The sequence below is a fragment of the Triturus cristatus genome, chromosome 1_2 (genome assembly GCF_964204655.1).
Source record: "Triturus cristatus chromosome 1_2, aTriCri1.1, whole genome shotgun sequence".
NCBI classification, from domain to species: Eukaryota; Metazoa; Chordata; class Amphibia; order Caudata; family Salamandridae; genus Triturus; species Triturus cristatus.
In genome coordinates this window covers 141742607-141769075 of record NC_140580.1, presented here as the reverse complement: position 1 = coordinate 141769075, position 26469 = coordinate 141742607, and the positions used below count along the sequence as shown (strand labels likewise).

Genomic DNA, 26469 nt, shown 5'->3' with positions numbered 1-26469 from the left:
CCTTCCAGAGAAGACAACCAAAACTATCCATGTCCCAGATCCAATAATTCAAAAACTTACCCATGACAACACTCCAAATTGCCATGGCTAAAACATTTTACTGAGATCAACTTATCTCGAAAGTCAAGCACACCTTCATGATAACAGCTGACACTCACGCCATAGTCAAAGCCAGTTTATCTAATGTCATGCAACACTAGAACTCACAGACCACAAACATGTTGTAAGAAGTCTGGAGAAGCATAAGTCTTGATTGCAGCTGTAAAAATACGATAAAAACCCTGAACAACCTTGATTCATACCGCAGGTAGCTCATCACAGATACCACAGCTATTCACTACAACACTATCAACCGAGAAATATCAGTCTCAGCAAGCTCTTCAAAATCAATCACTACATGGATGCCACCACCAAATCCGCTCAAAATTTTACAAAGAAAGGAGTCACTACCATCAACTTCGTCAAGGAGAAGATTGACAGAATTAACATAGCACATAATTAATAGCCATCTCTACAAACGTTCTGCCACTGGACAACCAACAGTGGAGTAGATCCACTTCTTCCTGCTCATGAGTATCTCTGCAACCTTCTCAACTCAATGAAGATCTACGTCATATTTCATCATAAGTCGGTCTGTCCCAAGGGTGTGGCCACACTGTCATGGAGTGAGCACGATTTCTAGCTTAGGTCCTGAAAACGCCAACATGCAATACCCTAATCCTGCAACAAACAGATCACAGGACCAACTCTGGAGCAGCAGCCTACTGTTAGAGCTGCAGACAGAGGGCGTAATTGTGGGCAGTGACGAACTGAGGCCTTCACCTTAATGTGAGAAAACTCAAAGACCAACTCAATTATGCCCCAGGATTGATGTCTCATTCTGCCGGTGTATCTGAAAAAGAGCATGTTCGAGCAGTGCACAACTTGGCGCAGCACATGGGTTGGGTGGAGAGTGCCAGTTTCACAAGTGAAGAAGGAAAGCAGATGGGTCACAAACAGTTCAACTGACAAGCGACTAACAGATACATTTAGGAGGAAGGGTGACTGAGGATCAACCACCATGGCAGGGATGTTTCTCATTTGGCTCCCCTTCAATTATGAGCAGAGGAGGATGGGACACTGCACGATGGAGGAAACTGAATAGACTGAGCTGGATGCACACACCAGCAGTGCCCCAAGAATTGGCAGAAAAACAGCAGGAACACTAAAACGCTAATAATGGTGGATTTGACTCATTAAAACTAGAAGTACAGAACTATGTACCAAACCAATGGATTGGGGGGGGGGGGGGGGAGGGAGCAGATCTAGGGGAGTCCTTAAACTGCTGTATCAGTCTGCCCAGGTGGTGCATCACTCTTCAATACCGCAATGGGAGTGAATGGCATACTAATATGGGGAAACTTAAGTCCACCAAAACATAAACTGATAAAAAAAACAGCCCCGTATTATGGCACTAATGGAGGGATCGGCCTTCTCCCTGCAGCAGATTTCTGAACCTGAGCACTTGGATTCAAACGAGGGCAAATTGAAAAACATCCTTCTGGCCAATACAAGAGTCAAGAAATATGATGGAAGATAAATTCACTCGCAATTGAAGTCAATCTTCTGATAGCTGACAGAGGAAAATTGTCAGTAAGAGTCACAGAAACATAACTTAAACTAACTGAAGTGACTCGGATAAAATCTACAAGAAAGTCAGATTCTTAAAATACATTATATAGGTTGCAGGGGGATGCTTAACATCCAAACTGGAGGACTGCCAAAGAAAACAGTGGGCCTTTAAATGGAACTATTCTTGGATGAGGGGTTGTGAAAATGTTAAACCCTGAAATAAATCAAAACTTTTCAGTTGGAAGGCCCTGGTTACCCCGACCAAACTGGGTATTTGACCACATCCGATTATATCCACACAGTCAAACTATTGAGAGCTATCTTACAAAAGGCAAGGCAAAGGGGCTTTTCATGCATGACAACGCCACAGTACACATATCTTCAACCTTCACTCTTGCAGTGCAAAACGACTGGAACAACTTCCTTGAAGTGAAAAGAAGACAGCACGACCTGGGGCTCGAGTAAGCTGGTCACTAAAGTTCATGTTTCTGTTCCCAGCGAAACTGAACCTAATAACAGCCTGGAGTTCCCACTTCTTCACAGATGCAATTGCTGCAAACTAACAGACAGATAACCACACCAACCCTCGTGTGGGTCAAGTGGACACTAGCAATGGGGGGCCAATGGACAATGTGCAAGAGGGAAGCCCACCGCAAGACACCAAAAAAAGCCAAACATGATCATGGGGAAGCTAGAAAGGCAGTGGCACTGAACAGCGTGTGGCAAGAAAACCTGAAAACAATTGAACAAAAGGAAAATACAGATGAAGCGGATTCTGGGGCAGGGCTATTATGCGACAGTCACTCAGTGGACACAAGAATGTCTTGATTAAGACAGTCCAGCAGACTAACCAAGCACTGCGCGTGCAGTACCCTCATCCGAGGCCACGTTGCTCATCAATAATATAATGGCAGAGACATCTGGGTTGAAAGCAATTCTGGGGTCAATGGTGCATCCATGGGCTAAAATCGGCGACCTGAGACCACTGGCTGAAGGCCTGGAAACCTTCCTTCTTTTCTTCACTTGACCTGATAAAATAAGATTTAAAAGTTGTCATGCTGTCTTGCAACTGGGAAACTAACAATCGATGGGGATGAAATGGACAGGGAAATGTTTTGTATGGGCATGGTTCCATCCCAGACCAGGAGACTAGGCTATCTCAAGCATTCAATTACATAAAGTCAAAAAGCATGCAACATAGCCGGGTTCACCACACTTATCTACTGCTAACTTGCATACTATTCACCTTTTTTCTTCACTGATACTTCTGAGATTTAGTTGATGCCCCAGGGTTCCAAATAAAACCTTGTGACCTGGAATGAGACAGTTACAGCCATGCCAGGGAAATAACACAAAATGTACAGATATTTGAAAAGCAGAGGTGTTCTCCTTGGCATCTTGCAAGAGACAAGCATCACCAGGGAGAGGAGTTGAAGATTCGCATTTAAGCATCAAACATTCTACCACACGCTTCCCAATAACCTCCGGCAAACATTCCTACAAATACGTAGAGACAATTTTAACTGCGATCCTGACACTGCTACTGATATGCCCTTCCCTTCCCCCAGGGAACACCAAGTGCCAGAGAAACTGGAACCATATGGGCGGCAATAGGGAATATAAAAACAGAATACATGCAGAGTGGGACAGGAAGGTCAAACAGATAGTGCAACTAATTAGTACAGAAACAGACAAGAGCCCCAGTGACCGCTCTGACATGACAAAATCAGGAAGCTAAATATGCCCACTCAGACATCAGTGACACTTTTAAAAATTATTACAACCAGTTATATATAGCCAAATCAATTCAAATGGGGAACACACCATAGGACTTCTTAAAAGATGCCCGGCTTCTCCAGCTCAAACCTGAAGACAACGAATGCAGACATTAAAAATGCTATGCTGTCTCTGAATATGAGGCTGGGACAATTAAGTTATTAGGGAGCACTGGGAAAACTATGGGCTAGAAGCGAGGAAATTCATTACCTGAAAGAGGTTAACACATGCAATACACCAGATTTGGAATACTCAACTGGACAATCCACCTCACCGCCACCCCACCCTCAAACTGCTAAGACAACAATTAGGAGCAGGCGTAACTCAAATATATAAAATGCTCAGGGTAGGAATTTCCATCAGCACGGATGACGCCAAGCCCAGACAGAAACACAGATGAATAAGATGTTTAAAGAAAGGGAATGGAATAGAATCCAAACCATCCCAAATATGGTTTGTTGAAAAACAGATTTAGATGTATACAATTTAATTACCTCCATTAAACACACTTTTTAACACAGTAAGTAATAGTTTATTGTCCGGTCAATTAAAACCTTCACAATTTCTCTTTAAAAGCAAAATTGAAAAAAAATAACAGCAGCAAAGTTCATTATTTAAAACTTCTCAATAATATCATTTCATAAAACATCCATGCATTGTATTTACATCTTTAGTGCAAATGTCCGCGGTTATGTCTATTACAGTACATTGATAAGAGGTTTTATCATTCTATAGCTTGACGGATTTTCTGATCCTGACCATTTTTGGGGAGGGAAATAAGATTCTAAAAGATTAAAATTTTTAATAAAAACACATGCACAGTTCGATTAGAGGAGTGATTATACGATAGACCAGTTGCTTTCTGACTACGGTAGAAGTAGGTTGCCGTTAACAGTCATGCTGGGGCCAGAAGTGGGGCAATCTGAGTGTATCTTGTTTGCTGAGAAAGCAAAAACTGAAGAATGGTGCAGTGGTGAATGATTCTAGTGGTTTATCGGCCGAGTTACACCCCAGCTGCTTCCATGAATTGCACGAAGCGACATGCCAGCTGGACATTCCCTCCTCCGAGGCATGCCATTACTGCTTGCCTACATGTTCTTATCCCCTCGCTTATGAAGTGTGGCTTCAGTAATTGGCGTCGTTCTGTTTGTAATTCTCTGCAGATGCACAAAAGGTGTAATATGCTTTCGTTAGCTTCCTTGCATAAACGGCATGTTGTCTGGCCCAGCAATCTTTTCCAAGGGGGAAGGTGCTGCACTGATGGTAAAATGCCCATTCGGAGATGGAGATATTTTTCTTTCTTCCTCTGGTTGAAGCCTACACCTAGTTAGGATTGCGGGGAGCGCTTGACGTAGGTTTGCACAACAAACCATCCATGGGTGCTTTCTGTGAGGGCAGCCTTGTCTTCTAGTAAAGATAGTTTTTTCACTGTCTTATTTACAATTTGTTTGAAACAATGGTAGGGCCCTGATGCTGCCCAAAGTTCCTCCAGTCCTAGACGGTCTTTTGCTGCGGTCAGATAGCTCATGGCTGCACAGTTCCTCTTTTGTTGTATTTCAGTCCATAGGTAAGAATTCAGTGTTCCTGCTTCCGCTCTTTTGATTCTGTACCAACTCTTGGCATAGGCTCCTTTTTGAGCTAATTCTTGGCTTTGCAGGCCGAATCCCAACCTTATTTGTGCCAGCGAAACGTACTTTGGTAGACTGAAAATCGTTCTGGCCGCTCTTGAGACAGTACTGTCTAATGTGGCGGCATCTCTTCCCCTCATGCACTCGCTCCCATAAGTGATTGCCGGAATGAGCTTTGCTCGCCAGACTTTTAATAGTGGAGTAAGATTTGGACTGGTGATTGTATGCTTAATGGATTTCATTGCTTCGGCGATAGAGTTGCCTCTTCTTTTGAGGACGTATTTTTGTGCATTAAATGTGCCTTTATTGTCTAAAATCACTCCTAAGTATTTGTATTGGTCTACCACTGCGATTGTCGAGGTGGCCAGATGCCAGCGGAACTTGGAGGTATCCTTTCTTGGATGGATCCTCATTACCTTTGTTTTATCATAGATGATAGATAGACCGTTGTTTACTGAATAACTGCTGGTTGTATCTAGTAGATGTTGAAGGCCAATGGGAGTTTGACTCAGCAGCACTAGGTGGTCTGCGTACAGGTGATTGGAAAGTGGCAGCCCTCCTATTTTTGGCGCATGCAAATTATATGCGTCTAGTTCCGACGATAGATCGGACGTGTACAAGGTAAAAAGTGTCGGCGCTAGTATGCCCCCCTGTTTGAGCCTCATGGTCGTTGGAATTTTCTGGGACGTGGACCTGCCGTCTCCTAATTTGACTTGAACCCACGTTTTTGTGTGGTTAAGTATTAGCTGGTTTAGGAGAGCGGATGGTATTTTTTTTCCATTAGCTTGTGCCAGAGTATGCTGCTGTCAATTTTGTCAAATGCTGACGAGTAGTCGATAAAACATATGAATAGAGGTTGTTTTGCTAATTTCATCCTATCTATCAATAGGGACAGGGTTAGTATGTTTGTGGTTGTACCCATGCCCTTGCAAAAGCCTGTTTGATTGATGGGTATGATTGATTTATCCTCTGTCCAGGCAGTGAGATCTTCCAGAATTAGTCCTGCGTAATATTGCGCTTCAATATCGATTAAAGCCACCAGCCTGTAGCTGTTTGCTAAATTCTTATCCACTTTCTTATATATTGGGGATATGATTGACCCCCTCCACGAGTCCGGGATGATGTTCCCTCCTGCAATTTGTGCAAACAGCGGTGACAGTTTGGAAGCCCAATATTCTGGATCTTTTTAGGTCTCGGGACCATCCGGTCTGCCGAAGGCAGAACCGGAAGTCCGGAGATTTAATGTTTCTTAGAGTGGCTATTTAGCCCGCCTCTCTTTTTGGCTCTCCTCCATTAGCTGGCTTCCTAAACGGAGGCCAGCCATTGGAGGAGAGAGCCGTCCCTCCAAATAGGCTCCGTCTTTTTCAGATTCGGGGGCGTGTTCCGTGCTGTTCTTTCCACTTTTTAGCCACGCCCTTTTTCGAACAGCAGGAACACGCCCTCGAATCCAAAAAAGTTTGGAAGCTTCCATCCGCCATTTTTTAGCAATCACGCGAAGCTCCGAGGGCGTTGCGGGCGGCGCCGGGCTCAGGAATCCTGTGCACAGCTCCCAGGTGCAGCCTGCTCCATGCCCGGCTGCCCTCTGCGCATCACAGACCGACAGCCTCCTCCCGAGGATCGCGGTGGCTGCGCTCCACCCTCAGCCCGGCCGCTGAGTATTTGGTATTACAAACACACCACAAGTAAGAGAAAGCAAACGTGCACCAGGATGCCACGAGCATATAGATACCCTGACGGAGCAGATTACAGTATTTATTGTGTCGTGTCTTCTATGCTTTACTCGATATTGTAGGACAATGTCGCATGTATTCTCCGTCCGTGCAAAACTGGGCTTTTTTTCTATCGGTGGTAATGGGCTGGGTCTCAGGCTGCTATTTGTTTTTATTTTTTCAACTCTAAAAACAAGAGCGCCTGCTCCCCGCTTGAAACGGAGTATCGAACGCAATAACTAAAATGTCAGCTCGGCTTAGCGAAATGTCTCGGCTGAAAAAAACAAGCAAGCACCGTCTTCAGAGGTCATTTGGAGCCGCAACGGTAACAGCTGTACAACAAGCATCCTAGTTTTATTTTCCCTCACCGTTTGACTGCCCCGAGTGTGAACACTCCGGGCACAATTCCTCGAGTGACTGCCCCAAGTGTGAACACTCCGGGCACAAATCCTCGATTGAGCACCACCAGCGAGATTCACGGGCGCGCACGTAGTAGTGAACTTGGTGAAATGTTCAGTCCTGTCGTACGGTACCTTGCAAATGTAAATTAAAATAAGTAGTGTGAGTCCGTACATTTGTATAATAATGGGCTCGGTTTGATTAGCCGTGTAAATCTGTGTGTTGCTAGCACAGGGCGTTTGGCCAAATCTACCAGGCACCCGCCCGATTCTGAAGAGGAGCTCTTTTCGCCTCCCTCTGGACAGTGAGGAAGGAAGTCTGCAATGTCTGCTTGAGATGCGCTGAACTGCTGGTTTTAGCCCTTCCTTCTGTTCAGCAAGTTAAATATATAGGTGTGAGTGGCAGGAAAAAGGCCTCTTAGCCAGGCACTAATTTGTCAACCCCCCACCCCTCTTATGTTTTCTTCTAAGCAAAGAATTGTCTTGCAAGTAGTTTTCCTGTGTGTGCACTTAACAATCCCTGGCCTCTGGTGTGGTTGTGTCACGCGGTAGCTGCATGCCTGTTCTCTGTATGACTGATGCTAGCAAGCGCGAAGCATGGGGCACGGGTGCGGTGTGGTTGGGTACGCGGTAGCTGCATGCCTGTTTTCTGTATGACTGATGCTAGCAAGCGCGAAGCATGGGGCACGGGTGCGGTGTGGTTGGGTACGCGGTAGCTGCATGCCTGTTCTCTGTATGATTGATGCTAGCAAGCGCGAAGCATGGGGCACGGGCGCGGTGTGGTTGGGGCACGCGGCAGCTGCATGCCTGTGCTCCATATGATTGATGCTAGCAAGCGTGGGGGACAGATGCGGTGTGGGTGGGTCACACGTTAGCTGCATGACTGTACTCTGTATGATTGATGCTAGCAAGTACGAAGGGGAATGACCTATCTGTGGGCACCGCTAGCCTTAAGTATAGACAATGAGGCTACCACAGCTCTGGACCGTCTAGGTTTACTCACTTGTACTCAATATCCACTAGCTTCAAAGAAATGGTCTTCACTTCTTTCTGTTTGCGGCACGAGGCTAATGGTTTGTGTGGGGGCCTAAATCGTAATTCAGAGGATGCAGTGGCAAGCACCTGGTGGCATTATGCCTATCCACAGTCCTCTTAGCCTGGTAGGGTGTCGTATATAAACTATGCAAACGATCCATTGTCAATGTCACACTGCATAACTTCAGCATTATGCCTTCTATTCTCTGATTGGCTTTAGGCCTTCCTTGGTGAAATTGTAATTATGGTGGTGATGTTTGCATAATCCCGAATTTTGCCATATGCAGGCTTTCTCCAAATGTCTTATCATACAATTTTGTTTACTGTTGGCTCGCAGCGAGCTTATTCACTCAGTGTTTCAATAACATTCTGTAATCGAACCAGTGTCTTTATTATGCAAATTGTGCGCTCATATAAAGTGTCACACTAGACACCGGCACGTCTTAATCTAGATTGGGGCATTAAGCTCATCACTTTCTTCTTTTGTGCAGTCATTCTTTTCAGATCCCAGAAGCTCGGCTGTTGAGCTGTGTTGCGTGTGCTGATGTCGGTCGTTTCATCTTTGTTGCTCTATTAAGTGTTTGCTCCTTTTTAATGAGTTAGACTGTTGGGGAAAATAACTTGTTTTAAATTAGCCGTCGTGGTATTAACAAGAATTTGCAATGTACATGTGACTGGGCCAATGCTATAAAAAGTCATATTTAGTAAACGAGGTGCTTATTAATAACTTCTAGTTATCTTACGTGAAATAACTGTAGATTGTCTCCATCCTGATAGTCATCTGAATCTAATTGTATTAAATGTGCTCACCCCTCTCAAAAAAAAAGTACAATGATAAAATACACATAAAATAGCTCCTCCTTTGAACTAGGGCTCTAATTTATCAAATCCAAATATTAAAATGCATCTTCTGGTGGGTAACAAATCACACCCTAGTCATGACCTCAGGCTCCGTTTTTTAAGCCTGTATGTCAGACATGCACAGTAGAGATGGTCCCTACTACCGGGGGCTTCAGGTAACCTTTCACCAGCTTTAATCATCATTATTAGCTGGCTTGGTGGAGTTCAGCTCCAGGCAGGTGTTGTTGCAATGTGGCCACCTCTGCCAGTCAGACAGATGGATGATGGGCATTAGCTGTACGGCCAGTGTGTCACAAACCATATCTTCCGCGTGCTGGGAAATGGATAGAGTAGATGGTCCAGGTGTCCTTTTTAGGTCGAGCCTAGACAGCGCATGTCGCAAGACCTGAAGTAAACAGTATTTGGAGTGTAAGCCCTCCTGCCACTTCGCATTGGCTCACTCCTCCGTTGCTCGGTCATTATTGGCTCACGCTCCCCAGACGTCACTTCTGTTTATTGCAGGCAGCACCGACCAAGTACAATTTCGTTTCGCTGCAGGTCCGTAGGTTTTCATTTGGGGACTACTTCATTGTTATTTTTTTAAGGCACCATGGTTCACCCATAGCAGCCCGCGCCTTTCTTTTCTTTATTGTAATTTTCTTTTTTTTATTTAAACAGTGTATGGTTTTCTTTCTGACAACGCGGCACGACGGTAACGGCACTTGTGCATCTTCTTTTTAAAATGTGTGGTTCGCAATGGCGCCCGTGTGTTTAATAAATAAATAAATAAATAAATAAAACATGCAGATTATTTTAATTTGTGTATAGCATCTGCTTTTTGCCCATTAAGTTTAATGCGTTGCTGCACTTCCCTTGGGTGCTCCCTCCTCTCTGCCCCCATCCCCGTTGCATGCCTCACATTCCCGCCCCTCATTCCAGAGCTGCTGCCGGTACCCACCGGTTGTGCAATGGGGGACGCTGTGTAAAGGATCCCGGTGTGCCATGTGCTGAGGACAAGTCGAGAATTGTAGCTCAGCTCGTGTTTCGAGGGGGGGCTCCAGGGATTGCAGGCGGGACAGAGGGGTCTTCACACCTCCTCATACCCTGTCGGGCTGTGCACGGGTCCAGACACAGACATCTCTCGTAGCCCCATTGCTCCACAACCACAGACCACTACCCCCCGCCGCCGTGCCAGCCCCGTGCCGAGTAACGCCACTCTCATTGAGGGCAGAGGGTTCTGCCAGACACCCTCGCCGCACGTGGGGAGACTGCAAGGATCGGGTAAAGCAATGCTTTCATTTTAAAATCATAGTATTGCAGGGAAACATTACAAATCTTGATGCATATTTCTTTTATATTCTGGAATGTAAAAGCTGGCCATTTTTCCCTTTCTACATTTGATTTTTAGGTCTCGGCTAGCGAAGGTTGCTTGCGAGATTTAATGTTTTCTAGTATGGGGGCTTGAACCCGCCCCTCTTCTCCATTGGCTGGCTTCCTAAACGGAGGCCAGCCATTGGAGGAGAGGGGCGTCTGTCCATTTAAGCCCCGTCTTTTTCGGATTCGGGGGCGTGTTTTTTAGTTTCTTTCTCTCCTCTGGAATGTAAACATTCCAGCCAATGGGAAGAGGAGAGAAAGAAAAACACGCCCCCGAACCGAAAACGACGCTGCGTTTCTCCGAGGCATTTCTGCTTGACCTCGGAGAAGGATGGTTACAAAGTCGGCGAGCTCCTGCTCCTGTTCTTTTACTGCAGCATGTCTCTGCTCACACCCCCGTAACCTCGCGCCTCCACCGCTGCTTTTTCCGTCTCTCCCTCCCCAGCTGCCCCCTGCACACACTCCTCCCCTCGCTCCACCACTCCAGCCCTCCATAACCCCCTCCTTGCTCCAGCTGCTTGGCCTGTGTGGGTGGCTCTATTTGTGTGTGGATGGCTTTGTGTGTGGCTCTGTGTGTGGGTGCAAATGCAATAGGTCTTGCATTTGAGAGAGATTAAGCTATTGAAATTGTAAATAACAATGCAGTTTCTTTAAATGTTTTAAAAACAAAAACATAAACAAAAAAATGTAATGAGCAATGCCAATAGCTCTAACTTTAACAATGCCGAGACCATTGCATTGTAAATGCTGGTTTAAATAAGCTTGGAGGAATCCCATTGGGACCCGGAGCGCCCTCTCGTTTGTCTTTGGCTATCCTGGCCTTTACTTGGTCAATTGTAAACGAAGAACGATTGTTTCCTGGTATAACTTTGAGATTGATAGGGGTTCCCTCTGAAGTTCGGTGTGTGTTCTGATACTGATCAGAATTAAAGTGCTGAAGCAAATGGGAGGCTCAAGCTTCCTCTGTTCGCTGCGAGTTGATTCTTAGGGCGTTCGGGTTAGCTAGACTGTTTATTGTGGGCCAAAATCTTGTGCTGTTTGATTTTGTGTAATGTAACAGTCTAGCCCACAGATTTTCATCCGAATCCCTTTTTGCCTGCCAGATTATTTTTTTCTTTTCTGCTTTGAGTTTCGCTAACTCCCTTTGTAATCTCAAGTCGTGCCCTGTACATTTGATGTCCCGCAGTGTTTTGTTTATTGCTTTTTTGAGAAATCGAGGTATGGAATTTTAGTGGTGAGAAGGTGTTTGTCTTGTTCGTCTGAGGTCGGGCTTGTCGTTGAGGCTGAAGGAGCGCGAGCCGCATGCTTTGCTCCAAGTGTTTTGGTAAATTCTTCCCAATGCGTTCTCATTTCTGGCTGCCTCCTCCCTTTGTTCCCATAGTAACTTCGCTGAGGCCAGTAAATTGTCCAGTTGGTTATTTGAGAATTTGATTCTTCTAAAATTGTCCATATAAATAGACTTGGGGTCCTCAGCAGGTTGGTCTGGTGGCGATCCAGTTATTCTTGTGGAAATTTCTTGCGGGAGATGGTCACTTTGATCTTGGATCCCTACCCGGAAACCTGCGATCCAATTAAAGAGTGATAGGGATACAAAAGTGTAATCTATTAGCGTGCTTGAGGTTGAGCTATGGAATGTTACCGCCGGAGGCTGATCTCCTGGAAAAGGCCCATTTAGGGCCACAAAACCTAGATATTCCAGATGTTTTACGAAGTTCCTGGCGAGTGCTGATTGTTGCCTCATGGTACTCGGCTCCTGGCAAGGGATTTTCCAGGCTGAGTTTTGTTCCTTGAGTAGGTCGTCACTTGACTGTGGCCCCATTAGGTGCATGTTAAAGTCTCCTGTCAGCAGTAGTTTTGAAGTGGATTCTTTCGAGAGGAGCCTAGTAATTTCTGCCTCCAGCATTTTGGCACCTTTAGTTTTGTCACGGGGATGTATATAGGTGTTTATGAGTAGTCTTTGTTGTGTGGTGTTCCCATCCCATATGCTCACTCTTAGTGCTTTAATTGCATTGGTGGAAGAGGAGAAGGTATCAACGTCTTCGGTCGCAGTTACTGTTTTTATTGATGAGTAGATTGTTAGACCTCCCTTTAGAGGTCCAAATTTTGAGCCTCTCACTGCTGGAGTTTGGTGGGTTCTGAAGCCAAGTAGATGGAAGGGTTCCTCTAACCAAGTTTCCTGTAGTAGAATAAGTTTGAAGCCTTGAAAAAAATCCAGGAGGCCTTTGTCCTATGTTTTGTTGCCCAAGCTGTTTATATTCCAGGAGCCGATTCGTAGGTGGTGATTGGTTGGAGGTGATTTTTTTGTCTTGCGTCAAGTGCTCTCCTCCTGACGGTTTATTGTCCTTTTGCTAGCCAGGAGCGGTCTTCCAGTCTGATTGATCAAAATTGATCGTTCCTTCCTGGTGTCTGTGCGTCCATGCTACGTGCTCCTTTAAGTACTGAGTGTGGTTGCAGACCTGCTGTTGAGGGGGCTGCATTTTCTTCATTACTTTTGTTTTGAGTCAGTGGTTCCGGGTAGCTGGGCCTTTGATAGAGTTGTATTTTTATTCCCCATACTTTTAGTTGGGGTTCCCCATCCAGAATTCTCTTCACTATTTCTTCTGAGGACCAGGTTGTCTTTGTTATTTCTCTGTCTGAGATTTCTTTGATGTTTGTTTTTGAATGCAATTCCCAGATCGTGTGTTCTTATGTCCTCCAAGCTTCCGATTGCTTGAATTAGATGTAGAATGTTCCCTCTGTTGAGGATGTCTCCGCAACTCCTGGATTTATATTCAGGAACGTTATAGGATTGAGTTGTTTTTAAGTTGTGATTGACTGACAGTTGGAAATTTTGCCGGTTTTGACAGTTCCTCTTTGAGTGGAGGGTTCGGGAGATCCATTCAAAGTCTGCAATTTTCCCTGGTGGTGGTGGTTACTTTCCTTGAGATGGTTGACTCACCCGGATTTTGCTTGATGGAATCTTCTGGAGCTCTCATACTTTCCTGTTTTCTAGTCTGGTCCGATCTGGTTATGGATGGCTCTGTTGAATCATCCTCAGTCGTGACCAGTTTAATATCTGAATCCTCTAGTGATGAAGTAATCGAAGGGCTTGGTTTTTTTTATCTCCTTCTGTTTTCCCAGAGATAGCTGCTGCTACAAATCTTTTTTTCTTGAAGAATGCGGAAGCTCTAGTGCTTGCGTTTTTTTCGCTTCCGTCTGTTGCTTTGTTAAATGGCTTTGGGGGTTCCTCCTCTATCTTATTCTGCTTTGTTTCGGAGTCCCCTAATGTTGTAGTGGTCGAATGGCTCGATTTGTGATCTCTTTCTTGGGGCAATAGTCCCATTAATTTGCTAATGTCTTGCCCTTTTGTCCCAGGTTGAGTACTACCTGATTGGAAGTAATCCGCTATGTTCTTTTTCTTCTTTCTACCTGGACTCTTTTGCTTACGGCTGTGTACTCTTCCCCCCCCCCCCCGACGAGGGGCTTTCCTGAAGCTTCCGATTCGAGCTTTGTTTGTGTTGGGTCTGCCAAGTGAAAGTCGTGGCTTTGTTCTAGGACCCATATGTGTGCTGGGCTGTTGGGGCAGTCGAGATCTTTATTTCTATCCTTGGCGTTCTCTTCGGAGGTACTGCATGATTTGGCGACTGGGTCCTGAGCTGATCTAGTCTCCTTGCAAGGATCCTTTGGGGGAACTTTTGCCCCATCGATTTTTGCTGTAGCGTCCTGTCTGCAGGATGGGCCTATTGAGGGCCATTTTGTTGGGGTCTTTTGCGATGGTTCGCTGTTTTTGTTTGTTATTTTTCTGATTTCTGCCAGGATATCCCCCATTGCCTCTGGGAGGGTGGATAGTAACTGCGTGTTTGCCTGGGCTCTTTTTATCAAGTTGTTTATGTTGGCTAATCTGCTGTCGATGTTTGAGATGTGGATGGCCACTGAATTAAGGATCGATAGTTGGACGTCCATCTTGTCCGAATGATATTGCATTGACTTTACTGAAAGCTGCATGGTGTTTAGTAAAGATTCCCAGAGCTTGCTTGAGTCCAGTTGATCGAGTCTTTTGCTATTAATTTGTTGGAGAGTGGTGGCGTATACCTGCCCGGCTGCAGAGTAATGGAAAAACTCTTGTTGATCTTGGTTATAAGTTGTTTGGGGTGTATTACCATCGATTGTGCTTTTTCTGGCCTCTGTGTTTCCGGGTTCCCTGTCCCTAAATTGTTCGTCAGAATTGCTAGAAGGATTGTTGAATTGTGAGTTAAGCTGGGGGTTGCTGTCAGTACTGTAGCAGTTGGGGACAATTGAGTTGTCTCCTGTCGATGTTCATTTGCCCTTTCTCCCTGAGCTTGTTGCCACACTGGAGCTGGCCTTAGAGTGCCATACTTTCCTGCCTATCTCTGGGCTGATTTGATGAGAGCCCTAAGGGTTTTTGCAACTGTGGCACTGAAGAGTTGGTGTTGGTGTCTGCCTCAATATTCATGACTTCGATATGTAATGGCATGGATCCACAGGCCGTGCTTTCTGTGTGCTCTTTAGGTGCCTCATTGTGGGATGAGGATGGTGGGGATGTATTTGGGGCAGCGAATGGCGCTATTTCAGTATTTTGTTGAATAATGTCAACAATGAAATTTGTTCTCCCCGAGGAGATTTGGATAATTGGTTCTAGGGGTATGCCTGTGCCGGGATTAATTCCAGCAGAAAGTGATCTTGTTCTTGTTACCTGGTCTGCCTCAAAAGAATTTTTCATTATATGTGCTTGGCCAGATCCTATGCGTTTCCTCTTTGTGGGGGCGCTAGTTATTTGGATGAATGCTAGCTCCCCTTGCTGTCTTGTCCTATATGGGGTACTTGTAACTGTAGAGTTTCCCCTTTTATCTTCTATGGCTTTGCTGCCTTGTTCAGGAGCGGTTGCTTTAGGACCTTGATGGTCCGTTTTCTCCGGGTACAGGGGAGAGGGGAGGCCGTTTAAGCTTTCATTACTCATGCAGAGGGCGGCCCCCGCGTCTCTCAGAAATGCGAATTGGGTAGATTTTTGGCTGATAGCTTTTTGTTGTTGTGGGTTTTATGAATTTTGTGTTCAGTTCGGTACCTGCAATGTCTACCAGGATCTGGTTAGAGTTTTCCTCCACCAATAAGTTCTTGTTGCTCGGTGTGTCAGTTGTTCCTTTACTCTTTTTTTCCGTTTATTCAGTGTGGATATGACAGTTCGCTCCCTGCCCGATCTCATCCCGTCCAAAACCCTTACGCACGTGTTGGTCACGTAATTTTTGTTGTTCCGTTTACTTGGATCCCTAAAGCTCTTTTTAATATGGCAGGTTTTTAGAAGTAAAAATCCTCCAAATCTGGAGTTTTTGCGTTTTGATCCATTTTTTTAATTTGTCCTGACCTTTCCTAACCTTTTTAGTGTTTGGTTTTCACCTCTTTTTTGTTTGTCTTTTGGTTTGGCAGTTGGTTATTGTTGTTGTAGTTATTTTCTTGTCTGTTTGGGTTGTTTGTTTTGTTCGTTTTGGTTTCTTAGTCGTTTGTTGGTTGTTGTTTGCTATTTGCTTGTAATTGTTTGCTTGTTTAGTTGTTTGATTTGGCTGACTTTTTTTATTTTTATTATAGTTATTGTTGATGATCAATTTCTAATCAGTTTCTAATCAGTCTATGTTTATATTAGTTAGTTGCCTTTCCCTTGCGTTCCTTTTGGTCCTTTGGTTCCTTTATTTTTCCTTGGTTTTTATTGAGTTCTCCTTGTTGCTAGATAATTCCTTAACTGGTAATTTGCTGGTCCTTGCTAGTAGAGGTAAGTGGCGACTGAAGGGTGCTGATAAATGGAAGAGTTTTGTAGTCAGTGGTCTGGCTAGCTTGGCAAACTCTGGCCAGTTTCTTGGCAGTTTCTCGGAAATATGGCGATATAACAGTATGTTTTGATCCGGTCTGGTCTGGTCTGATCAGGTGGATTTTCACTGCCATTCACTCCTCACTCCTCGGAACCCGCTGTGAGGCTGCTTCTGTGTCGGGGTTCTCGCACTACTGATTCAGGGCACTGGGGCTGCAGACCAGCCTGTATTCCCTGGCACGACTTTACCGCTGTGTGCTTTCCCCGCCGAACGGCTTCCAAGCCTCCGAAGCGTCGGAGCTCTGAGGTTCAAGGGCAGGCTCAGGCACAGAGGTTTAGGGCACTGAGCGTAGAAGCAAAAACACTGAAGCCCAGAAGCGCTGCGGCTCTCTGCGCTGAGGCTCAGGGGCAGGTTCAGGCAAGGAGCATGGCGGCGCGGGGTAGGCTGCTGGGCAGGACAGATAGGGATGCAGGGAGGTGGTAGCTAGAGGCTAGACCAGAGGTGAGACCGAGGTAAGACCGAGGAAAGGAATCTTGCTGCGGAAGCACACTGAGAACGCTTACCCTCTGCCTTCCTGTGGCCTCCTCTGCCATTTGCTGTGTGCTGTTTGCCGACCTCTGCCGCCACTTCTCCCCTGTCACTGTCGCCGCGGACTGCAGACTGCGAACCGACGCTGCTTTTCCGTTGCCTTTACTTGCTTGCTCGCCTGTGCCCACTCACCGCCGCCGCTGCTTTCTTTGCCCGGAGGAAGAGCGGGGAAAGAGCGCTTCCGCTTCTCACTCGCGGCTGCGGCAATCTGTTAGTCCTCTGTCAGTATCCAAGAGTCGCTAGAGGAGGGACAGCTGTTGGCTTGACCTCCCTCGCCGTTCAGCTTGCCTCTCCGCTCTCAGCTCAGCTTTCAAATTGCTGCTGCACGGCTCAGCTTTCTGGCAGGACAGCAGTAGAGAGAGGCAGGTAGGGCAGGTGGGTAAGGTAGGCAGGTAAAACAAACGGACAGAAGCGACAAGAGCGGGACCGAGCAAAACACGTTATCCCGGACCAACTGGGCTCCTCACCCCCTCAGCTCAGCTCATGTCCTACGGCGCACTTTCCAGCAGTGTCTGTGTCACCCCTCGCTCACTCAGCTGAACACGAGCCGCGCTGACAGACTGGCAGCTCGCAAAACCGCAAACGTTCGGGGGCGCGAACACAGCAGTCTCGGTGGAGCTTACAGGAGCTTTACCGGACCTTTACCGGAGTTGATGGCTGTGGCGGTGGCTCCGTGATCCCCCGCTGCTCAGCAGTATCAGGTGTTTGACGGAAGGCGGTGAGGAGCAACACGACTCCCTCCCTCTTCCTCCTCAGCTCTGAATGCTCTGAGCGCCAGCAATCGCAATCAACACACTGGACCTCTGAATGTTTCAATGCATCTCTCCCAATATACCTAACACATGCCCTAGGTATGGGGAGGGAGACGTCTCTTTCCTACACATGGAATGGTCATACGACAAACTGATGGATTGCTGCAAAGAAGTCACAAAACTTTTAAATGACTTGACTGGTAGAAACAATTTATATGACCCAGCGACGTGCCTTTTCGATGCCACAACCTAAAAATGCTAACGTTGAACGTAAATTAATTTACCTATCGATCTTAATGGCAAAAAGTCAGATATCCATGAATTGAAGATCACTATGACCCAGACAGTGTCGGAACTGGAGATCTGAGATGTTACGGAAAGTGGAGGAAGAGATTAATACGATCAGAAAACTGAATAGCCAGGTGATCACCATTGACACAGCACAGGCATCAGATGCACTACTAGTACCGTGTCCTAGGGTGGGGGAGAAGGGAAGAGTTATTTACCCCATAGATGTCTGATGTAAGTGTGGACTATAGTAACAAAACCTTGTAATAAAGAACAATTAACATATCAACTGACTTCAATTAAATGGATGGGGCCTTGCTGACAAAGAATGAAAAGCAATAGATTGTATGACTAGGGTAAGGCTACATTAAGCCATTATGCAGAGTGAACATAAGTGCTTACTCATTAAAGTAACAGACTAATTGATCCTCAACAGAGACAGCTAGGGCAGAGTGCTCGCCGGCTGAGAGATTAAATGGTTCTTATTATGTTACATGTGACCAGGTAAAAAAGAGTTACTGTTCTTGGCTGTTTATATTTTAATATTCTTATCCCAAAGAAATAAAAACACCTATGTAACTCAAAGATGTGTTTTGTTAGTAGGAAAATGTCAAAGAAATACCTTTACATTTAGAAGAATATGTCCCAAAGTGTGACTAAGGCAACCAAGACACATTATCAATCTTCTCAAAACATTCAAACCCTGCTCCTCCAAAGAAAATCAAAAACACACACGAATGACAGGGCTGATGACCAATCCATCACACACCTGAATATGATCCCCACACAGGCTGTTGCCACTTACCTCCAAGAAGAAGGAAACAAAACAAAAAAAAGACATCAACTTCCACCAAGATGTCCAAACCGGATTTGGAATCTAATGCATGACAAAGCACTCAAAATTGCAAACAGATCCTGTAGGGTGAGGGTTATTCAGGTCACCAAGCAGACATCAGCACCATCAGTCAACCTACCATACCAGTACTATTTACTTAAGAATTTACTTCACATATTAGCAGAACAATAAATCATAGCTTGTCAAGATCAACACCTCCAGATCTGACCGCATCCCAGTGATATGAAGAGTTCAGAAAGATCTAAACTATTGCTAATGATCCTCAATCTCGTCATGCAACCAATCCAAGTCTACCCGGTTGACAAGAAAATCAACATCTACCAGAATGTGTGGACAACATATAAGCCTACCTAAAAATCAAATCTGGCAATAGAATCCCTTATCTCAAACTTTGTTTCGGAGACATTCAGGCCCACAGCTACATTGCCGTAGCCTAAGCTCAACCCACTACCGAAAAAGGCATATTCACTGCCAGCACCAACAAATAACATTGTGCGTATGAATGACTCTCAGTGATGAACCCGTACAGGTTCAGTCAAAAACCAGTGAACAGCATGATTAACTCTGGATTTCACAGCAATGTCACTCAAATCCAATTTCCACCTTTTTTGGCATATGTAAGTGCAATTTCACAGTCGCATGAAATGGCAAGTCTAAGCTGACATTGGGAATTTTCATCTTGGGCTTGATGCATTTATGCAAGATCCAAAGCACACATGACATTATCTTCACCTCTATTTACTTATGAAATACTTCTTCACTGAAAGAGTGTCTTAGCACTGAAGAGGCCCACCTGGCTGTGGATACAGAAAAACAACAACCAAACAAAATAAAATTAACAGATATTTGTCTTTGTAGGTCTCTCTTAAAAGTAATAAGATTCTGGATGTTGTGCAAATTAGCCAGAAGTTCCATCCAAAACAAAGGGTGTAAATATCTGATGGAAACCCTCCAGACAAGAACAGCCTAATCCAATAACTTGCAGTAAACGGCAAGGTATGAGAGTTCTCACACTTAAGTTTAGGCAAATCTATCTTAAGACCACACAGTTAAAAGATATTTTTTATTCCAAGGGCAAAATATGCATAATCTAATGAGTACCATTTGCTTCATGGGGACCCAGTGTTAAGGTTTCAGAACACTATAAACATGGTTAGAATTTTTCTAACCAGTTTCCAGAGAAAATTTGAATATGTGGCAGCCTATGAAAAGCAGATTTTGAGATGCCCAAGAATAGACTGTTTGCCTTTATTGAACAACAGTGAAGCTGGACCAGCCCTAGCATTAAGTTTTTTGGGCAGAAACATGTCCAACCATGTACAACATATGAAAGCAGGAGGATATGTCACAGTTGATCTGCACAGTAAATAGCAGTTTATTGTAAGTAGCATGCTCAAGGATTTTACCTTCTCAGCTGGAATATGCACCCAGTTTGGTGGCCATAAGAATTGATTCTATTTGCCCATATTCTTGCCCACCTTTTGTTTGCTCCAAGTTCCAAGTCCAAGAACAAGTCCAAGAACACTAATATTTTGTGGCCTGACATTGATTTCTTATTTAATAATTATTTCGGACAATGCGGTCTCTCTGTGGATGCCACCTATGCGTTGACTTGTCTGTTGGTGTTCATCTTCAAACAAGTCTCAGCACTGAACCGCTGAGGCAGTGGCCATCTTGAAACGTTGGACACATAATGCTGTGGCACACAAGAGAAGCCATCTGCTCATAGGTTACATCCATCTGTAAGCATACCATGAGCATCTTTCAGTATACCAATAAGCACTTTCACTAGCTTGCTGATATGTCAAACCTTCCAAAGGAAGCCGCTGCAGACTACAGAGATCGGATTACCTTATGGTGCCTACACGAGTGCAAACATTCAAGACAGTGCTTCCATCTACACCTAGACTGCCTTCTGAAAGCTAAAAGGCGGAAGATTTTTCAATTTTGAAGAGAACACAGGGTGCAAACTGTGCAGTCAACATAAAGGCCCTTCAACTTGAATTTGGGCTTCTCTCAACTGTTTGCTATGGCAGCATGTTTAAGGTGGGGTTCATGCTTTATTGGAAAATGATGTAAACTCAATACGGGCTGCACTAAGATATGACTTTTTTTTTTATCTTGAAGGGGGAAAGCGTCATTTTTAGAAACTATGGGAAAGCCTTGGACTCGTTTGAAATCAGGTGAAGTGGTGTATGCCCCTTCCCAAAACCTGAATTGAAAAGTCTGATTAAAAAAACTATTTACGTAGTCAGTCGCAAAAGAGATACTACTCTGTGTTCAGGGCATTCTAGAAACGACACAATAGTGGGGAGTTGTTTGCATTAAAAAAACTCGTTAGTATATTGCATGGAATCTCACCCATGGAGTGCGTAGAACCATTTTGTTGTTTAGGTTGAATTTACTCCCTTTGCTAATTTATACATAGGCATGGGAAGGATTACTTATGGAGAACAGACTTTGTGACCTATGTGGAAACTGGGTGCAAGATTTAAATCACGTGTTATTTGTCTGTCCCCCATTACAACTACTACCTTGCCGTTTATTAAGACCTGTATTTTTAAAGTAGAACATCACCACCGCAGAGGAAGCCCAAAACTGTCTTTTGGCCCCCACCTCTGAATTAGTATGTTTTTTTTTTTTTAATTTCTTTTTCAAACAATTCTGAAACATTTTTTAGAGTGATTTATTATGACGTGCTTAGTTCTGGTATGTTAAACATGTTCCCTGATGGGTAGCAAATTTTGCACATTACAAACTAGAACTAAGGGCAAAACTTAAATCATGTGTTATTTGTCTGCCCCATATTGGATGTTTAGCTCTGGCCTGTTAAACATAATCCCTGCTGTGTAGCATATTTTGCACATTATAAACTGAAACCTAGGGTACTTGAATTGCATAAATGAAGTTGTAAGAATATTTATCGGGTAAAGCAATTTGCAGATATTGCGCTATATTATGTGTAAAGATTTTTACATATGCGCACTTGCACTTTATACATTATGTATTGTGACTATCAATGGAGTAATTTATAGCATTTTCTTAAATACTATTTTTAAATTTGTATTGCATAGTAAAATCATATTTTGTGAGGCCCCCGATTGTATTTTATTCTGTTATTAAGAATAGTACGATATGATATAATGGAAATCTTCCTCTCTTTTGTATATTTTATGTGGACCTCCTTGGAGTTCTGAATCATAAATAAATTTAATTGAAAGTTAAAAGGAGTTGCATCTTCGAGCTGCTTACGCTGAACCAAGGCCTCTCCAAAATCTGGGAAAATAGTTCTAAATTTTATATTCATTACTCACCACCCTCATGCACAGAGTTTGCAAGGACATTGGCACATCTGGTTCAGTGATTGTGCTAGACTCTTGGCTGTAGATACAAATACATTAAGTAAATTATACCAATGGTTCTATAAAATAACCTCTGCTTTCATGTCTGCCAATTTAAAAACACAGTCTTCAAATAATAAAAGTTGCAAACAAATAGTATCCAAACTTCAGTGAAGGTCAACTCTGATGGGGGTAATAGCTCTTTACATTTTAAGGAGATAAGAGCACCTGTTGAGTATCAGAAATATGTATAAATGTACTTGGTGTGCCACTGACCAGAGCTATCACAACATTCTGGCAACATAGTTTCCACATTGATAACATTAGATCAATAGTATGTATTAGCACGATTTGTTATGCACCCAAAACTCCATGCCTAGCTTACATGTTTGTTTTTACTGGCTGATAGTTATCATTCCTTCAAGTACGTTGCTTATGTTATGCATCCCAAAAGCTGCCCACCTCAGTTTCAGACTATGGTTTAACAAGAGTATCTACCTAAACCTAATAAATCAACAGCCTAAAAAAAATACGAATGCGTAATATTTTACTGGAACTATTAAAAAGTTAAATGATTATGTTTTCTTAATAAATGAAATTCTTCCACTATAGTTTTCCTCGCTTCACAGCTACTTTAAACACAATACTTTAAGTCAAAACCTTAAGATGGGGTATATTATTTAATCTTCGACAATAACAGAACAATTTCACAGTACAGGCTTTTAGAAGTTCCAGACTTGTCTGGTAATTCAACCTATGTTCAAAATAGTAAGAATTTGCAACCTATAAGCCAGCAGCTTTCAATGTTAAATCCATATAACCTGATAAAAACATACGTTTGCCTGAGCAGTCTCTTATTAATCAAGACAGGGTGATTCTACCTAAAATGATTGCCACTACTTTTAGTTCTTGGGTCATTATTAACTAATCCCATTCTGTAATTTGGTACTAGTCTTGCAGTAATACAGTATCAAGCGATGTTGATTTTTGATGCGTGCAGGAAATTATTTACAAAAGAGAACTACTTTCAAAGTGTTACCTTCAATTTCCTTGGTTACAAGATTTTTGTTTGTTTAAAGCAGTCTGTTGTTTACATAGCAATATTAAAATTCAATCAACAAATGGATAAAATAGCGATAAATTAATTCCATACATTTCAATTGGAGCCTGTGGAGAAGTGGAATACAATATACATGTGACTTACAGCAACAATGCTTCTCGCTGACCTCTGTCACTATTGATAGTGAAACTAACCATGTACATTTAATGGAAACTAAATGGCGTTTGCTTAACAAAATCAAAAAAAGGCATATTTATTTGTTACATCTAACACTTGCTCCTTGTTGGAAGAACCAACGAGGTCCACAGAAATCAACAACAATAGGTTTTTTTGAGAACACAAACTAAGAAAAAAATAAAATGGATTCTAATTGAATTGCTTTTCATGTTATTAGTGAATCACAAAATAAACCTTTTAGAAGCCGTTTCGGCTACTGTTAATACAAACATTAGGAATCAAGACGGCCTGGAGCTGCTAACCTGAAACAATGTAGGCTTTATATGCAGTTCTGTTCTCAAATGTCCACTAGTTCTGCGGAAATGAACAACCCATCTGTAATCCATTGTAAAGCGGTGAATAGTTCCCAAAAAAACTAGGTCAACACTTGTGCACAAGCTCCATTTTCCTCTCTCCCGATAAACTTTCAGTAAAAATTACAGACAAAGCAAGCTTTGTAGATGCAGGACGTTCCTAAAACTGAAAGGGTGAATCACTAACCTCGTTAGAAAATATATACTAAAACTAATATGTTTATGGTACTATGTGTATGCTTTTGCATTCACACACACAGCGTGGTTTCATCAAAACGCAAGCGGTAGCCAAGCATAGCTACTATGTTACATTAAATCTATGAAGGCTGTTGTATATTTTCCGTCTATTTTTAAATGATAAATTTCCCCCTGTTTATATGCAAACTAGTCCACTTTTTAATCAAGGATCTTTTACTGCAGTTTTAGGTAATTGACACGAGCCATTCCCTGAACAGTTACATAGATGAGATAAATAAAAGCAGAACAAATGCGTAAAAGGTGTAAACGATTTCTAATGTACAAACACCACTAAAGTCTTACCAACTTGGGCTAAATGAAGGACATATTTGGAAAAACAGAGGGCATATTATTTGGTGGAAAAGAATTACCTAGGCATAATATAATTGGCATTTCCCACAACTTTAGTGGCTTAAGAAGCCACAATCAGATATATAAATCATTACAAGCATATTTCGAGCAGGCACGATTTTAACAGAAATGTACTTCAAACAACTTTTGAAAGACAGCATCAATTTTTGTATCTAAAGTGACACAAACATCAGACATGTTTAGCTAAATCAGAGTTTGTGAATAAGATGGACGCTTCAGGAAAATAGCACTTCAAGTACCTAAACTGATAATGCTGGCATTAGTTATACACCTATCACTAAAAGCATCGGCATTCAATCCTGCTATTACTACATGAATGGGTGTTTCTCGAAGTCTCGAACCATATTAGACGTCAGTAGGTACAATGACAACCTTGGAGTTCTTTAAGAACATATTTTTAATTCATTTAGGATTAACAGCAGTTGTTTAGTTTAAAGCCTAACTAGGACATGACGTCCTAGCAGTAGTTAAGGGGACCAATGAATTCTTAGCAGCAGATGGTTGTGAAAGAATCAGTACGTTTTCCCAAGTATTCAATGTAATCCAATTTTACTCCAGGAAGGGCACCCCATGCGTTTACATTAGGGATGAAATTATTATTTATTTTTGTTGATGCAAGCCTTGTACCCTCCACCAAATGGCAGTGAAAATACAAATGTCTCCTCCACTTGATACCAGCAGGCCTATATGATCGAACTAAGGGGTGATATATCCGCAACATTGTATTGAGACCCTTTGATATACACACGCATACGTTTTCGCCAAAAACTGTCATGGCAAGCATCAATGTCTCTACGCCCCACTTAAAAGCTGGGCTTTTGGCACCCACCTTCTAAATAACACGCAAACCCTACCATCTCTAGAAAGGAATTGCCCGCATCCACTGGATGGGCACGTGTATGAGGGCAGCCTCCATCTCGTTTCCATGCAGTATAAGGGGCAGATAACTGTCGTAGCCTGTCACTACACTGAATCCCACCCTGTGTGGCATAGTACACCATTATTACTGACCCATACAATCGTCAACAGTCTCAGAGGAAGCAAATGTTGACCTCAGGCTATGGACACCCAATTCTCCGGGGGATGGTGGTGGTGAAACGTAAACACTACACAATGCACTCCCTCTCCCTTCAACCGAAACTCGCTTCCAACGGCAGTTAAGGTAAAGGGCAGAGCACCATCTAGGCGGGGTGAACCTAAAGGGCTACTGGCCTCCTTCCGGTGCCAGCAAATCGCTCCTGAAACTTCCAGGGGTTACCTTCTCACCAGAAGCTGGTCTTGGTGTGTCGATACTCCAGGCCTAGTACACCTTTCGCACCCGCAATCCACTCCCGTACAGCACCTGGCGCCTCTGCTGACACATCAACAAAGATGACAGCCGGACGGCACAACAAGCGGACATGGGGGAAGCCAGCCAATCCCTGGCCGCAGTGCGGTGTCGTCAGCGCACACCTTGTGGTTCTTCCTCCTACGAAGAGTATCTGGGTGTAAATTCCACAAGTGCAACAGCTGAGCCCTGGAGCGCGACGAGAGCAGGACAGGAGCTACTTGGTTGCTCGATGCGCTGTAGCCCTAATCACGTTCATACAGTCTGCAGTACCTAAACCTGCGTTCTCGCGTTTAAAATCAAAGGGCATGGCAGCGAAAGGTATACTAGTATTTTACACTGCTGCTCCTGCCAACCTGGAAATCTCCAGTAGGCACATTAGTTAAAATTAAGATACACGTACCAACTGTAGAGAGAGCGATACAAATGGCCAATGTACAGAACTAGTTCAACCACTAAGCAATTTCTTTTAAGACTCACATCTGAGTGTATTATTAGACGAGTACCTTTTTGAATCAAAATAATGTTTCAAAACGAGTGAAGCACAATTACCCTGTGCTACAACGCCCCACCACGAACACCCAAAAACGCTTCGACAGTGATCTCGAATACAGTTAGGATTACAACAGGTCCAATTCCTTATTACTAGTGGTGTGATTCGAGGGTGGGCAATCTTGCCCCGCCCCCGCTTTGGGTAGCGGGCCAGTGTTGAAAACTTGCCCTACTTCAAAAGAGCCCTGTGAAGCCTGTGGCATGTATTGTACTTACAACCCTACTAATATGAGGAATTTCGAGAACAGGAAATAAACATACCAATAACGTGACTCCCTAAACCAAGCACCCAGCTGGGACAATCTGCGTCGGTGGCACAAGGTGGAGCCTAACCCAATGGAGGTGGAGTAGCTGCCCGAGGGAGTACGAGCAGAAGGTGACGCGCTCATGACGAAAA

The 26469-nt window shown here is 43.8% G+C and overlaps 1 protein-coding gene across 8 annotated transcripts in view; it reads right to left on the bottom strand.

The window, feature by feature from the left end:
- The window catches only part of CCDC186 (coiled-coil domain containing 186), a 422247-nt gene extending 395778 nt beyond the window's left edge, over positions 1-26469 (bottom strand). For 2 of the 8 annotated variants that reach the window (XM_085603302.1, XM_085603297.1), the window contains exon 1: positions 26334-26469. The gene's annotated coding sequence lies outside the window, so the exon portion shown is untranslated. Of the gene's footprint in view, positions 1-21967; positions 21987-25451; positions 25712-26026; positions 26148-26333 lie in introns of those variants that run through there. The other 6 variants (XM_085603304.1, XM_085603299.1, XM_085603303.1 and 3 more) reach the window with 4 other exon arrangements.